Here is a 13,788-nt window from a genome sequence, read left to right on the forward strand (position 1 = left end):
ATTGCCACCCCTTTATGGTCTCCACGAAGGAGCCCTCAAGCCATGTGACGTTGGGCATCCTGCCCGCCATGGCGCCTCCGCACTCCGCTTGTCGGCCGCCCACTATCTTTGGCTTGACGCTAAAGGTCTTCAACCATAAGCTGAAGTGGGGCTGGATGCAGAGGAAGGCCTCGCACACGACGATAAACGTCGAGATATTGAGGATGAAGTTTGGGGCCAGATCGTGGAAATCCAGGCCGTAGTAGAACATGAGCCCCCGGACAAATGGGTGAAGTGGAAAACCTAGTCCGCGGAGGAAGTGGGTGAGGAACACCACCCTCTCATGGGGCCTGGGGGTGGGGATGAGTTGCCCCTTGGTGGGGAGCTGACACGCGATGTCGCCGGACAAGTATCCGGCCTCCTGCAGCCTTGTGATGTGCCCCTCCGTGACGGAGGAGGCCATCCACTTGCCTCTTGCTCCGGACATGGCTGGAGAAGGTTGAGGAGAGATGTGCGGACTTGGGCGCTGGAGCTCGAGTGCGCGGAAATGGATGAGCAAAGGAGGAAGAAGGCGTAGGTGAAAAGGTGGATCCTTATCCCCTTATATGGACGGACGCAACTAAGCGCCCCCACCAGCCTGGTAAAACTCCCTTATCTTCCAAGCGCCGTAATCAATGGCGCGGTTGGGTTACCCACGTCCGTATTGATGAGAATCCCGGAATAAGGGGACACGATCTCTGCTTTGACAAGACGTGCCAAGGAAACCGCCTCGCTAAGCGCGCTGAGGCAGTACAGTAAAAACGATTCGAACGAAGACTTGGCCGTGGCGTGATGGCACGCCGCGGAATACATTAGCAGATTGATTTTGTGTAAATATTATTCTCTCTACGGTGTTATGTGGAAATTATTTTGCAGAGCCGGACACTATCCTTGTGTTCAAAATCTTCTATGAAGTATTCGGAGGAGGAACCCACCTTGCAATGCCGAAGACAATATGCGCGTCGGACTCGTCGTCATTGAAGCCTGGTTCAGGGGCTACTGAGGGAGTCCTGGACTAGCGGGTATCCGGATAGCCGAACTATCATCGTTGGCCGGACTCCTGGACTATGAAGATACAAGATTGAAGACTTCGTCCCGTGTCCGGATGGGACTTCCCTTGGCGTGGAAGGCAAGCTTGGCGATACGGATATGTAGATCTCCTACCGATGTAACCGACTCTGTGTAACCCTAACCCTATCCTGTGTCTATATAAACCGGAGGGTTTTAGTCCGAACAACAATCATACCATAGGCTAGCTTCTAGGGTTTAGCCTCTCTGATCTCGTGGTAGATCTACTCTTGTACTACCCATATCATCAATATTAATCAAGCAGGAGTAGGGTTTTACCTCCATCGAGAGGGCCCGAACCTGGGTAAAAACATCGTGTCCCTTGTCTCCTGTTACCATCCGCCTAGACGCATAGTTCGGGACCCCCTACCCGAGATCCGCCGGTTTTGACACTGACAGCATCGCAAAGGATAAATCATCACCAACATCGCCCCCCCACGGATTACACGGAGCGGGCACACCGGCATCGCCGCACGGTCAGTTCATCAAGCCGGCATCGACCACGTCACGACCTGCATCGGCAGGGCCACACTGTTGCTCCTTCAAGCCGGTGTCCATCATGCCGACCTACTTCAACTCATCGGCTGACATCGAGGCTTCGACATCTCGGCTGGACCGGGGGATTCATCATCTCTTCATCAACCTACTCCGGTGACTTTGGCGTCACCAGCCGACCAGCTTCGTCACGATTAGCTGGACCAAGGGCTTTGCCTCGGCAAGCCAACCTTTCCCAGCATTGCCATGCCGTCGCTTTATCGCCCATCAGGCAATGGGTGTGCGGATCGAGTCCCAATTTTGGGAATCACCTTCCGTCGGATTGCTACAACAAATAAACCAGGTGCTGTTAATCCTAGTATTTTTTGCTTGTTTGGGTTCATTTTTCCCAAGGAATTATTACTCTGGTTTGTCCATCATATGCACACAGGTCTATCAAATGGTGGCCGCATTATCGACGGTCGCATGATGGTTCGGCCAGTTTTCGTACATAGTCCGGCGAACGCCGCATCCGGAACTCGGACCGACCTGTGAATTCAGGCTTTCCCACGCCTTTACTGCATCACGCCGATGCCCTGCATCGACATTGACTTCGGTGCCAGGCCATATTTCTTTTATTACTCACTTTGCATAAATTATTTATTATGCAAAACTTATTATTATTATTATTATTATTATTATTATTATTATTACTATTATCTCCGGTTTGCACTATTTTTTGTGCACAGGAAAATGATCCAGCCGGACTATATCCTTTGGCGTCACCTCGGCTGGACGGGGGGCTTCGTCAACACTTCATTACCCCATGCCGAGGACTTCGGCATCACTCTGCCGGCCTGCATTAACCGTGCTATGTCACCACTTCGGAGTGCCGAGCTCTTTGCTCCGTCACCTCGGGACCGGCTTGGGGGATGGAAGCTTGTCCCACATCAAGCTCGGACCGCGTCATCAATACCGAACACATTAACCAGCTAAGTTGCCTTCATGCTCAAAGTTTTAAATTTTTAACTTGTGTTTGGTTCGATCAAGCATTATACTTTTTTGGAAAAAGTTGCTTGTAAATTTTTTTCCTTGTCCAAACTTTGTTTGTGACGGACAAATTCAAATACCCAGTTCACTTGGGGGCTTCTTTCATGAAGCCTTTCCCCTTGCATATGATTATACTTGTACGGCTTCGTTCCTTGTTCGTGTATTACGCCACAATATGCACCATATTGACTTAAGCGATTTGCAAGCTGGGTTGCCTTGCTCCTGTGTTTACCCCTACGTTTCCGATTGTTCGGCTAGGGAGTAAAGGGAGCACCTCTGCGATTGTCACGATCGGGTCACCCGAGCCGGACCTCAGACTGGGTGAAGCCGAAAGCTAGTGCTCTTACTGTTTTCAATAATGGTCGGCACACAACGGAACTCATGAGTACAAAAAATCTATTGCACAAGTCTCATATTAACAATGAGCACCGAAGAAAGGTATCGGTGGGGGTACTATTTTCCTCGAAGATGCTTCTTACACTTTATCAGTAATATAGCATAAGTTCCCTGAGCGCACTTTGTCTGTTACAGCCTTATGACCTGATTGCCTGGTTATCGGAAACACCGTCGATATTCTCGACAGGTGGAGTACATAACACTTTTCGGTCTTTGACCGAAGAGGGAGAAGCCGACGGTCGGTTAAGACGCGTTTAAAGTTCGGGTGAACATAGATATGATATAAGTACTTCGGTCCATACAATCATTCTTTTACCCAAGTCACTCGGGGGCTCTTAAATTTATGTGAGCTGTTTAATAATAAGTGTTCTTCTTATTAGTCGTTGCAAAGTCTTTTTCTATCACTCCTTTCTCGATGCAAGTGTGTGGTCAATAGCCGGATAGCCTTGCTTCTCTCTAAATCCGCTCAAGTGCAGTTTGCTAAACTAGCCTCGGAGAAGCACTCCGCTTTCGGGATAAGGAGGTTGAAGCCATAGGCTGACCCGCTTGAAAGTCTTGAGATAGGATGTGTCATGTTAAAGCACGGCAGAAGCACCTTTTTTTTAATAAAAAAAGTCCAATTTTCGGATTGGCTCCGAACACTTGATCTAGTTCGGACATTAAACTTTTGAATAAGTTTTTGGCTTTTCGAGCCTATGGCACTTTTAAACTATTTGTGTGTTTCCAGCATTAGTCTCGCAGTGCAACGCCGGACACCTTTAGGGATTCGGCAAAAACATTCTCGGATGTTGCTATATATGCATCGGTTTCGAATTGTGTCTTCGGTCAATAGTTGGGTTGCCCGGCTCCTGTGCTTGCCTCCTACGTTCCGCTTTGTTCGGCTAGGCGTGCAAAGAGAGAACAACTGTGATTGTGTTTCCATCTCGCATGGTTAAGCACCTCAGTGGAGAAAGCCGAAAACTGCTGTCACAATAGGCGTAAACTGGTCAGCGATCCGATGACTATGTTAAATGACGGGCCGTTCATAACATTGGCCGAAGTGTTTACGGCTTGACCTCGGATGTCACCGAACACTAACCGGGGGCTCATAGCTAGCTTCCCCAGTTTATAGCTCCTATGACTAAGTGAAAGTTATAAAGCCCGCATATCTGATTGCCTCGTTTCCGCTAACACAACCGCCTTCAGGCACCGAGACGTCGGCTAAGTGTTGCTTTGTTAGTGCGGAAACACCCTGTGTAGTATCTACCAAGGGGTAGAAGCCGACGATGGGCCACTTTCAACTGATAATAGGTCATAATGGAGTCAAAGTAATGATGTAAAGTACTTGGATACATAGAATCATTACACATAATCTATGATTTTACTCTGGATATCGATCCTTAATTCGGCCACCCGTGCCCACATTAAGGCTCGGGGGCTACTGGGCTTTGCGCTCATTATCTATAAATATTAAAGGGGCACATTGATCCCCTGATCTGGTGTTGCCACCCGACCAGTGTCTCGGGGGCTACTGCATTGCTTATTCAATGCAGAGAATTCAAAGTGCTCAGTGTTCGGCTTGACCGAACTATGCGCATGCATGTCTTCGGACAATAATAGGTACCATATGGACCTATCCGGCATCAAGCTAGTATATTGCAGTGACTTCTCATGATCCTCTCTCAGGGGCCCGTTCGCCGATCACTATTATCTCTAATATATTACACTGCGTTTTTATTCCTATGTATGCTGCCGAGCTAGGAGTTGATCCTCAGGCCGATTTCGCGCATCGACCAGAGTCTCAGGGGCTACTGGGAACAACGGTTTTATGCATTCCTTCAGGTGCGTCTCGGGTTTTGACACCGACATTGGTGCTTTCATTGAGAGTTCCTCTGTGTCGTCACCTATAGGCCCGATGGCTCCTTCGATCATCAATAACGACGTGGTCCAGGGTGAGACTTTTCTCCCTGGACAAATCTTCATATTCGGCGGCTTTGCACTGCGGGCCAATTCGCTTGGCCATCTGGAGCAGATCGAAAGCTATGCCCCTGGCCATCAGGTCAGATTTGGAAGTTTGAACTACACGGCTGACATCCGCGGAGACTTGATTTTCGACGGATTCGAGCCACAGCCAAACGCGCCGCACTGTCTCGATGGGTATGATCTAGCTCTGCCACCGAACAGTGTCCTGGAGGCCGCACCAGCGTCCGCTCCGACCCTTAGTTCGGAGCCGATTTCGCCGATCGAGGACGAGTGGCTGGAGACCGCCTCGGGGGCTACGATATCTACAGCGATTGAGCCGAACACCATCCCTGTCCTTTGCAGAGCCCGTCACTCCGAGGTGCCGGACTCCTCTCCGGACTCCGAACCTCCCGCGCCCTTGCCGGTCGAATCCGGCTGGGCGCCGGTTATGGAGTTCACCGCCGCAGACATCTTTCAGCACTCGCCCTTTGGCGATATCCTGAACTCACTAAAGTCTCTCTCTTTGTCAGGGGAGCCCTGGCCAAACTATGGTCAGGAAGGTTGGGATTCGGACGACGAAGAAATTCAACGCCCACCCACCACCCACTTTGTAGCCACTGTCGATGATTTAACCGATGTCGGTGTCAAAACCGGCGGATCTCGGGTAGGGGGTCCCGAACTGTGCGTCTAGGCGGATGGTAACAAGAGACAAGGGACACGATGTTTTTACCTAGGTTCGGGCCCTCTCGGTGGAGGTAAAACCCTACTCCTGCTTGATTAATATTGATGATATGGGTAGTACAAGAGTAGATCTACCACGAGATCAGAGAGGCTAAACCCTAGAAGCTAGCCTATGTTATGATTGTTGTTCGTCCTACGGACTAAAACCCTCCGGTGTATATAGACACCGGATAGGGTTAGGGTTACACAGAGTCGGTTACAATGGTAGGAGATCTACATATCCGTATTGCCAAGCTTGCCTTCCACGCCAAGGAGAGTCCCATCCGGACACGGGATGAAGTCTTCAATCTTGTATCTTCATAGTCCAGGAGTCCGGCCAAAGATGATAGTTCGGCTATCCGGACACCCCCCAGTCCAGGACTCCCTCAGTAGCCCCTGAACCAGGCTTCAATGACGACGAGTCCGGCGCGCATATTGTCTTCGGCATTGCAAGGCGGGTTCCTCCTCCGAATACTTCATAGAAGATTTTGAACACAAGGACAGTGTCCGGTTCTACAAAATAATTTCCACATAACACCGTAGAGAGGATAATATTTACACAAAATCAATCTGCTGACATATTCCGCGGCGTGCCATCACGCCACGACCAAGTCTTTATTCGAATTATTTTTTACCATACCACCTCATCGCGTTTAGCGAGGCAGTTTCCTTGGCACGTCTTTGGCAAAGCAGAGATCGTGTCCCCCTTATTCCGGGATTCTCATCAATACGGACGTGGGTAACCCAACCGTGCCCGTTGGCACGCCTCCTCTATCGAAGGCGAGTCCCAATTGGCCACGGGAAGGGCTCTTGGTATTCAACCTCTTTATAATGAGACCAAGGCCCGCTCCTTTCTTTCAATCTCAATCGAATCCGCCCCTCGCTTTGAGTTCCAACACCCAAAGCTCCAGATTTAGGCGCTTCGGACCTCCGAGGATGTCCGGCTCCGACCTGCAAGGCCGGTGGATGCCTTCCTCCGTTACGGAAGAAGACGTGCTAAGGCTGAGAGACGCCAGGTATCTAACCGGCGAAATTTCGCATAGGTTGCCTGCTCCAGGGCAGGTCATTCCTACTCCCGAGCCCAGCGAGAGCGTGGTGTTCGTGTCTCACTTTCTTCGGGGTTTAGGTTTCCCGACGGACCCCTTTGTGCAGGGGCTCATGTTTTATTATGGGCTGGAATTCCATGACTTGAACCCGGAGTCCATCCTCCACATCTCGTCATTCATTGTCATATGTGAAGCCTTCCTCCATATTACCCCTCACTTTGGATTGTGGCTCAAGACCTTCAAGGTGGAGCCGAGGATGATCGAGGGGCAACAAGCAGAGTGCAGAGGGGCAGTCATAAGCAAGTGTGCTGATGCTCTGTGGCCCGAGGGCTCTTTTCAAGAGGAGCTTGGTTTGTGGCAACGGGAGTGGTTCTATATCACCGCCCCCAGGGGCACCAAATGGGTGGCACTACCCGCTCAGGTCCACCATAGCGGCTGGCATCATGGGTTAGCCAGGGGCTCGACTGGGGGCCGTCCAAGGACGTTCCTCTGTTGTAGGGCCGTATTTGAGATCTCCAGGAAAGAGAGATCAATCTGGTCGTGGCGGCGCAGGTTATGCTAATTCAGCGCCTTCTGCCCTGCAAACGTCGCCCCCTCCGTCTGTGGGAGTTTAATCCGGAGGGACCACGAGCTCTCCAACGTTTTATGGGCGCGACACCCGTGGAGATGTATAAACTGTTCTTCGGATCACAAGAGAAGTGTCTGGACTTGACTGAGGACGCAGGACTAAGCTGCAATCGCCCAGATACTCAAGTAAGTAGTCCTGTAACCGGACAAGCTGTTCATTCATTTATCATATATAGGCCCTTTAAGGGAGCCGTTTCTTGAACAGGAGTGGATAGCCAAGGCAAAGTTGATAAGGTGTCCGGCTCCCCTCCCAGAGACCACGCCGGACCCTATGCTGACCAAGATGTTGAAGGTCGCGCCTTTTGAAGAAGGCGAAGGGGGGAGCCGGGAAGCAACTGCCTCCACGAAGGAGGTTTTCAAGGAAGGAGGAATCGAGGATCCTACCTTCCGAGGGGAGAAGAGGACCGCCTCTGAAGACCCGGAAGCCAAGGCCTCAAAGCGGGGAAAGAAATCTTCGGCGGACAGTCCGGCGCTGGGAAATACCCCAGCCCCACTATTTCCCCAAGGGGATCAGCCGTCCAGCGAGCCGTAAGTAAAAAGAAAGGGCCTTGTGAATAAAGGATATCCCTGTATTTATTTCTGAAGATAACCGAAATTGTACCTTGTAGTTCGGATCTCAGCCCTTCTCAGCAGAGCTCATCTTCGGGGGATCTTCGTCCGGAAATGATGGAGAGCGAAACGCCTCCACCTATCGCGCCTTCATGTGAGGCGGGGGACCCTGAGGTGTCGTCACGGGGAGTTTCTTCGAGTCCAGCGGGGCCGGAAGGTCCGGCGCCAACCGGCGCACGGTCGGAGGAGCTGAAGGACCTGCTTGGGCGAGTGTCTATCTCAGAAGATCACCGTGCGCTAATGGCTACGGTGATTGAAAGAATTGCATCCGCTGAGAGCGGATTGCACGAAGCCGCCAGAAGTTTACTGACGGGGTTTGAGGTACGAGAAAAAAGATGATGTACCTTCTGACAGTTATGCATATAGAATGCGCCCTGTATAGATAGTAGCCCCTGAGACTCGGTATGTTGTCAAAACTGAAAGCGTGCCGAGGATCATAATCTCAGTACTAACATGTTGCCTTTCCTATGTAGGTGGCGGGGCGTCCGGTGGCTAGCCGGACTGACGAATTTGCCAAACTAGAGCGGCGTCTTGACGAGGCAGATGCGGACATCGCGCTGGTCAATAAACGGTTTGACGAGTCACAAGGTATGCGACTCCTCTGCGGGCACCTGGTAAGGGAGCTTGACGCCCATGCCTTACTATTTGTATGCTTTGATGCAGATGGCGCTGCTGCCGTGGAGAGGCTGCGGGCGGAACTCGCCCGAGCTAAAGAGCAAGACCGAATGAGTAATGCGGCTGCTTTAAAGGCGGCCGAAGAGCTGAAAGCCGAACGGGCTGCTCACTGCCGAAGCAAAGAGGAGATGGCCGAAATGGCCGTAAAGTTGAAGAATGCTACCGACCGTTGCGGGGTTCTTGAAAAATAACGACAAGCGGAACAAGAGGGCCTGAACAAGGCCACCGCCGAAGCCAAGGATGCTTGCTCTGCGATGAGAGCATTGAAAGAGGAGCTACGTCAGGCCGAAGAAATTGCGGCTGGAAAGCCTTTTCTGCTCCGGAGGAGATATACGGATCCAAAGTATGCTCAGTTGGATAAGCTGTGGAGTTCAGAGGATGCTTATCTGGACTTAGCGGCGAGCACTGCGGACGTGATTGAGCACTTCCGAGGCCAGAAGGGGCACAGAAGGGAAGGGCTATTTTGTTCGCAATTCCATAGTCCGGAGCATCCTCTTCCGCTGGCCGATCGGTTGGCCGAATGGGCCGAACTGAATCGATTATCCGGACTTGCCGTGAAGCATGTCGTGACTCATTTGTGGCCAGGCGGACCCCAGCCGCAGAGTTATTTTGGCTTAGTGCAGTAGTTCCTTGGTGCGGTACCGCGTATCGACGCAATGAAGCGGTCGGCGTGTATTGAGGGTGCGCGGATGGCTCTTGCCCGTGTCAAGACATACTGGGTGGAGATGAAGGCCACCGACGTTGCATCCCAGGATTCGGACAGAAGCCGAGTACCTGCCGAGCACTATTTTGAGAAAGTCCTGCAGGGCGCTCGTTTAATAGAGACGCAGTGCTCGAAGGATGTTATGTTTGAATGACATGTGTAATTTTATGAAACATCGTTTTGATTTAATGTAAGAGCTTTTTATACTTGTGCCTTCAAGTAGCAAACTACCTCCTGTGCGGCCGTTAATGTATATGTGTATATAACCTGAAAGATGGCAGTCCTTGGCTTCAGCCCCCACGCACATAGTGCGGGGGTGTTTGCAAAAAGGCACATTTTCACACTTAATCCAACGTCTTGGTCCTGTAAAGGAGGTGATAGCGTAACAAACTAGGCAACCGGACTATAATGCTTTATCACTTTCACTTAGCCATAGGGGTTCGAAGGTGGGGCTACGATATAGCCCCTGGGGGCACCGCACTCTCCCGAATGCGGGGTACATATGTGCCTGACCGGGAAATGGTCCTTCGTCTATGCGGAGGAATTCTAAACATTCCTGTGGGTCATCGAGTGGTTGACCAGTCTCACGCTACATCATGACAGTCAGTTTTCGGCTTTCTCTACTGAGGTGCTCACCAGGCCGAACCGGGGCACAATCGCAGTAGTTCTCCTGGTGCCGCGTTAGCCGATGAAACGGAACGTAAGGCAGCAAAACACAGGAGCCGGGCAAACCCAACATTTGACCAAAGACATGATTCGGAGCTGATGGATATAAGGCCTAACTCGAGACGCCGAACACTCCCTAAGGTATTCGGTCTTTATGGAAGCGGGCAGAACAATGCCCTAAGCCCCTGGTGTCCAGGTACGCGCAAAAATTCCGACGCGGCCGATGCCAAAACGCCAGCCTCCTCCTCGGTTATAGCAAGAAACCGGGGGATGTGTATCAACAAGAGACAGTAAAAAAGGTTTACGCAGGGTCTTAATCTGAAAAGAATCCTTATAACGGGTCCCTACTGCACGTCTGCGCCTATGTCTCCGTTGTGCCGTATCCTGGACGGGTGTAGCATGGTGTTCATCTGTGAAAAAGAAGAACTTAGTATGAAAAAAAGATCGTGCGGAAATGTAACTGGAAATAATCATAGTACGATTCAAAAATGAATAAAATTGAGCTTTATTGTCTTTTGTTGTACATGCATGGAGCCCCCCGTAAGGGGGGTACGCGACTAGTGAGCATTATGTTTATTTATGCCGGACTCGCCTAACCGTGTCCGGGGTCTGAACGACCTGCTTTAGATGCTTTTGGCCAGTAAGGCCGTATTATTGTGAGGCTGTTAAGGCAGTCTCACATTCTTTTCTTAAGGGATGCGCATAGCTTCCCCTTAATGAAATGATGCCTCGTGGACCGGGCATTTTAAGTTTAAGAGATGCATAGTGCGGTATTGCGTTAAAGCGGGCGAAAGCTTCGCGTCCCAGTAGTGCTTGATGGCTACTTCTAAATGGGGCGATGTGGAAGACCAACTTTTCACGATGGAAGTTGTCGGGTGAGCCGAACATAACTGTCAGGACCCCGACTCAATGCCACATCGATCTAGCATGTAACACCTCATATCACTTTGCGGCCTCACGCACGGTATTCCCACGGGTGTCGCCTTACCTTTGCCCGGGACCGTTTGCGCCTTTTGGCACACGTATATGACAGTGTCGCTAGCATCCATATGATAAGGAGCCCGGGCTGACATGGCTAGTCGTAAACCCAAAGCGGCACAGACTTACAGGGACAGGCATCCATGACCCAGCATCGAACGTGTCGGTCATCAGCGAGTGAATCCAGGCTGTAGCACTGGGCTAGCAGGACTCCGGTAAACCGGGCTGTAGCGGGCTAACAGGACTCCGGTATTCATCGCGTGACATTTCCCCGAAGGGACAGACACAGGAACGAAGAAGGACACATGCCGGCCAGCCTAAGTGTTCCGGAGCAGTAGCAAGCTACCATGGCTCGGTGGAAACACTAGGAGACATTTCCCCGTAAGAGAGGCTACTAAAGATAAACAACTAGATGGTCAGATCCCACACATACCAAGCATTTCAATAACATACACACAATATGCTCGATATGTGCAAATACAACATGGCATCACAACATGACTCTACGACTCAAGTATTTATTCAATAGGCTCCGAGGAGCGAGATATTACAAACATGGGTCTCATGACCCAACACTCAGAGCATACAAGTCAAAGCACAAGCGTAAGCTATCATGTCTGAGTACAGACATCTATAAATGAAAAAGGCTGAGAAGCCTGACTATCTACCAGATCCTGCCGAGGGCACAAGATCGTAGCTGAGGTATCAAGCTAAACGTCGAAGTCCACGTGAAACTACTAGCGAGACCGAAGTCTCTCTGCAAAAACATAAAATAGGCAAACGTGAGTACAAATGTACCCAGCAAGACTTACATCAGAACTATCTACATATGCATCATTATCAACAAAGGGGTGGTGGGGTTTAACTGCAGCAAGCCAGCTTTGACTCGGTGGCTATCCTAAACTACGACTGCGAGTAACTCTTTTGAGGTGGCGCACACGAGTCCACATATTCACCATATCAATACACCACTATGGATCCGCTCCCGTCTCCCTACGAAAACGCCATCCATATCACTCACGCTTATCTTGCGTATTTTAGAGTATCCACTTTCACTTGTCTATGAACTGATATAAGCAACCCAGAAGTCCTTTTCCGCGGACACGGCTATTCGAATAGATGATATTAACCCTGCAGGGGTGTACTTCTTCATACATGTTTCCACCACTTAGCGTCTGCACACGACATGTGCTCGGCAGACTTCAAGCGAAAGCCGACGTGGGTGTAGACCACGACCTACCTAAACACTCAAGTCTCTAGTCCAGGTTTATCGCCTATTCGGGTTCCATCCATGAGGAGATCCGGCCGGAGTTTCGCTCACAGCCCCAAACGATGTGAACAGGGTTCCGTGACACCAAACGGGCGCCCGGTTTACCCGGCCACGTGCCTACCGCATCACAGCCCACCCCTACGGTCAGCGCTGTCCACGGCCTCCAGCATACTACAAACACCAGAAACTACTTGCAACTCCTGGACAGAGGACAAGGGTGAATAAGAAGTCGAGCGGGGTCATATTTCAGGGCCCAATGTATGGTAGTAGCTGAATCATGGATCACAAACACAGAACTCAGTTCCTGAGGACGGCTACAATGAGACAACCCACCATGTACTCCTACATGGCCTCTCACCGCTACCTTTACCAAATCGTGTTCACACACTTAGCTCACACACAGTAGGACATGTTCACACGCCTCTGATTCATCCCCGATGAATCAGACCTGACTCAACTCTAAGCAGTAGCAGGCATGACAAACAAACATGAATGAGTAGGCACAACAGGGCTCAAACAACTCCTACTCATGCTAGTGGGTTTCATCTATTTACTGTGGCAATGACAGGTCATGCAAAGGATAAAGGGGTTCAGCTACCGCAGCAAGTAACAGATAAATCGGTGTTGTCCTAATGCATTAAAAGAGAGCAGGGGCGAAACAGTAGGATTGTATCGGAATGAACAAGGGGGTTTTGCTTGCCTGGCACTTCTGAAGATAACATTGAGTCTTCATCAGTGTCAACGATCACAACGTCGGACATCATCTACCGGGATGGAACAGATACCGGCAACAAGAAGAATTACAATCAATGCAATGCACAATATGATGCATGATCATGACATGGCAAAATGAATGTGTTTTGGGCTAATGCAACTAGCAATGGATTAAATGAAGTTGGTTTGAATACAAGATTCAAATTCAAACTCCATATGTGATTATTCAAATGCCATTCACTTCATTTGCCCTAAACAGTAGTGATAAGTTGTTCTAACATGCATGAAAATGGTACAGATGGATTCCTTGAATTTTTCTGATAATTTTTCATATATAATTTATTTAATTTGGAGTTACGGTTAATTTTCTATGATTTATTGAAGTTTTAGCTATTTTCTGGAATTTCAGAATTAAATTAAATCCGGAAAATGAGTTATGACATCAGCACTGCGTCATGCTTGCGTCAGCAAGTCAACAGGGCTGCCCCGGGTCAAATCTGACCAGTGGGGTCCACTGGTCAGTGACACAGGAGCTAATCCCGGTCAAACCCAGTGCTGACTGGGGTTTGACCAGGGGTGGGGCCCGCTGTCAGTGGCCTAGGGGGTTGATTAGCGGGGTAGTTAGGCCCTAATGACCGGCCACATCAGCTCCTGCCGGAGTTTCGCCGGCGGCGACCATTCCGCACGGCGGGGGAACGCCGGACTTGCGCTAGGGGCATCGGATCGACGCGCCAAGGGCACCAGGAGGTAGCCCGCGCCCGTGCGCATCTAGGGGAACCAACGGGAGGTGCGGGGGTGGCCGGAGCTCGCCGGAGTGGGGGCCGCAGCGGCTG

This window comes from Triticum aestivum, chromosome 7B (genome assembly GCF_018294505.1).
Source record: "Triticum aestivum cultivar Chinese Spring chromosome 7B, IWGSC CS RefSeq v2.1, whole genome shotgun sequence".
Classification (NCBI taxonomy): Eukaryota; Viridiplantae; Streptophyta; class Magnoliopsida; order Poales; family Poaceae; genus Triticum; species Triticum aestivum.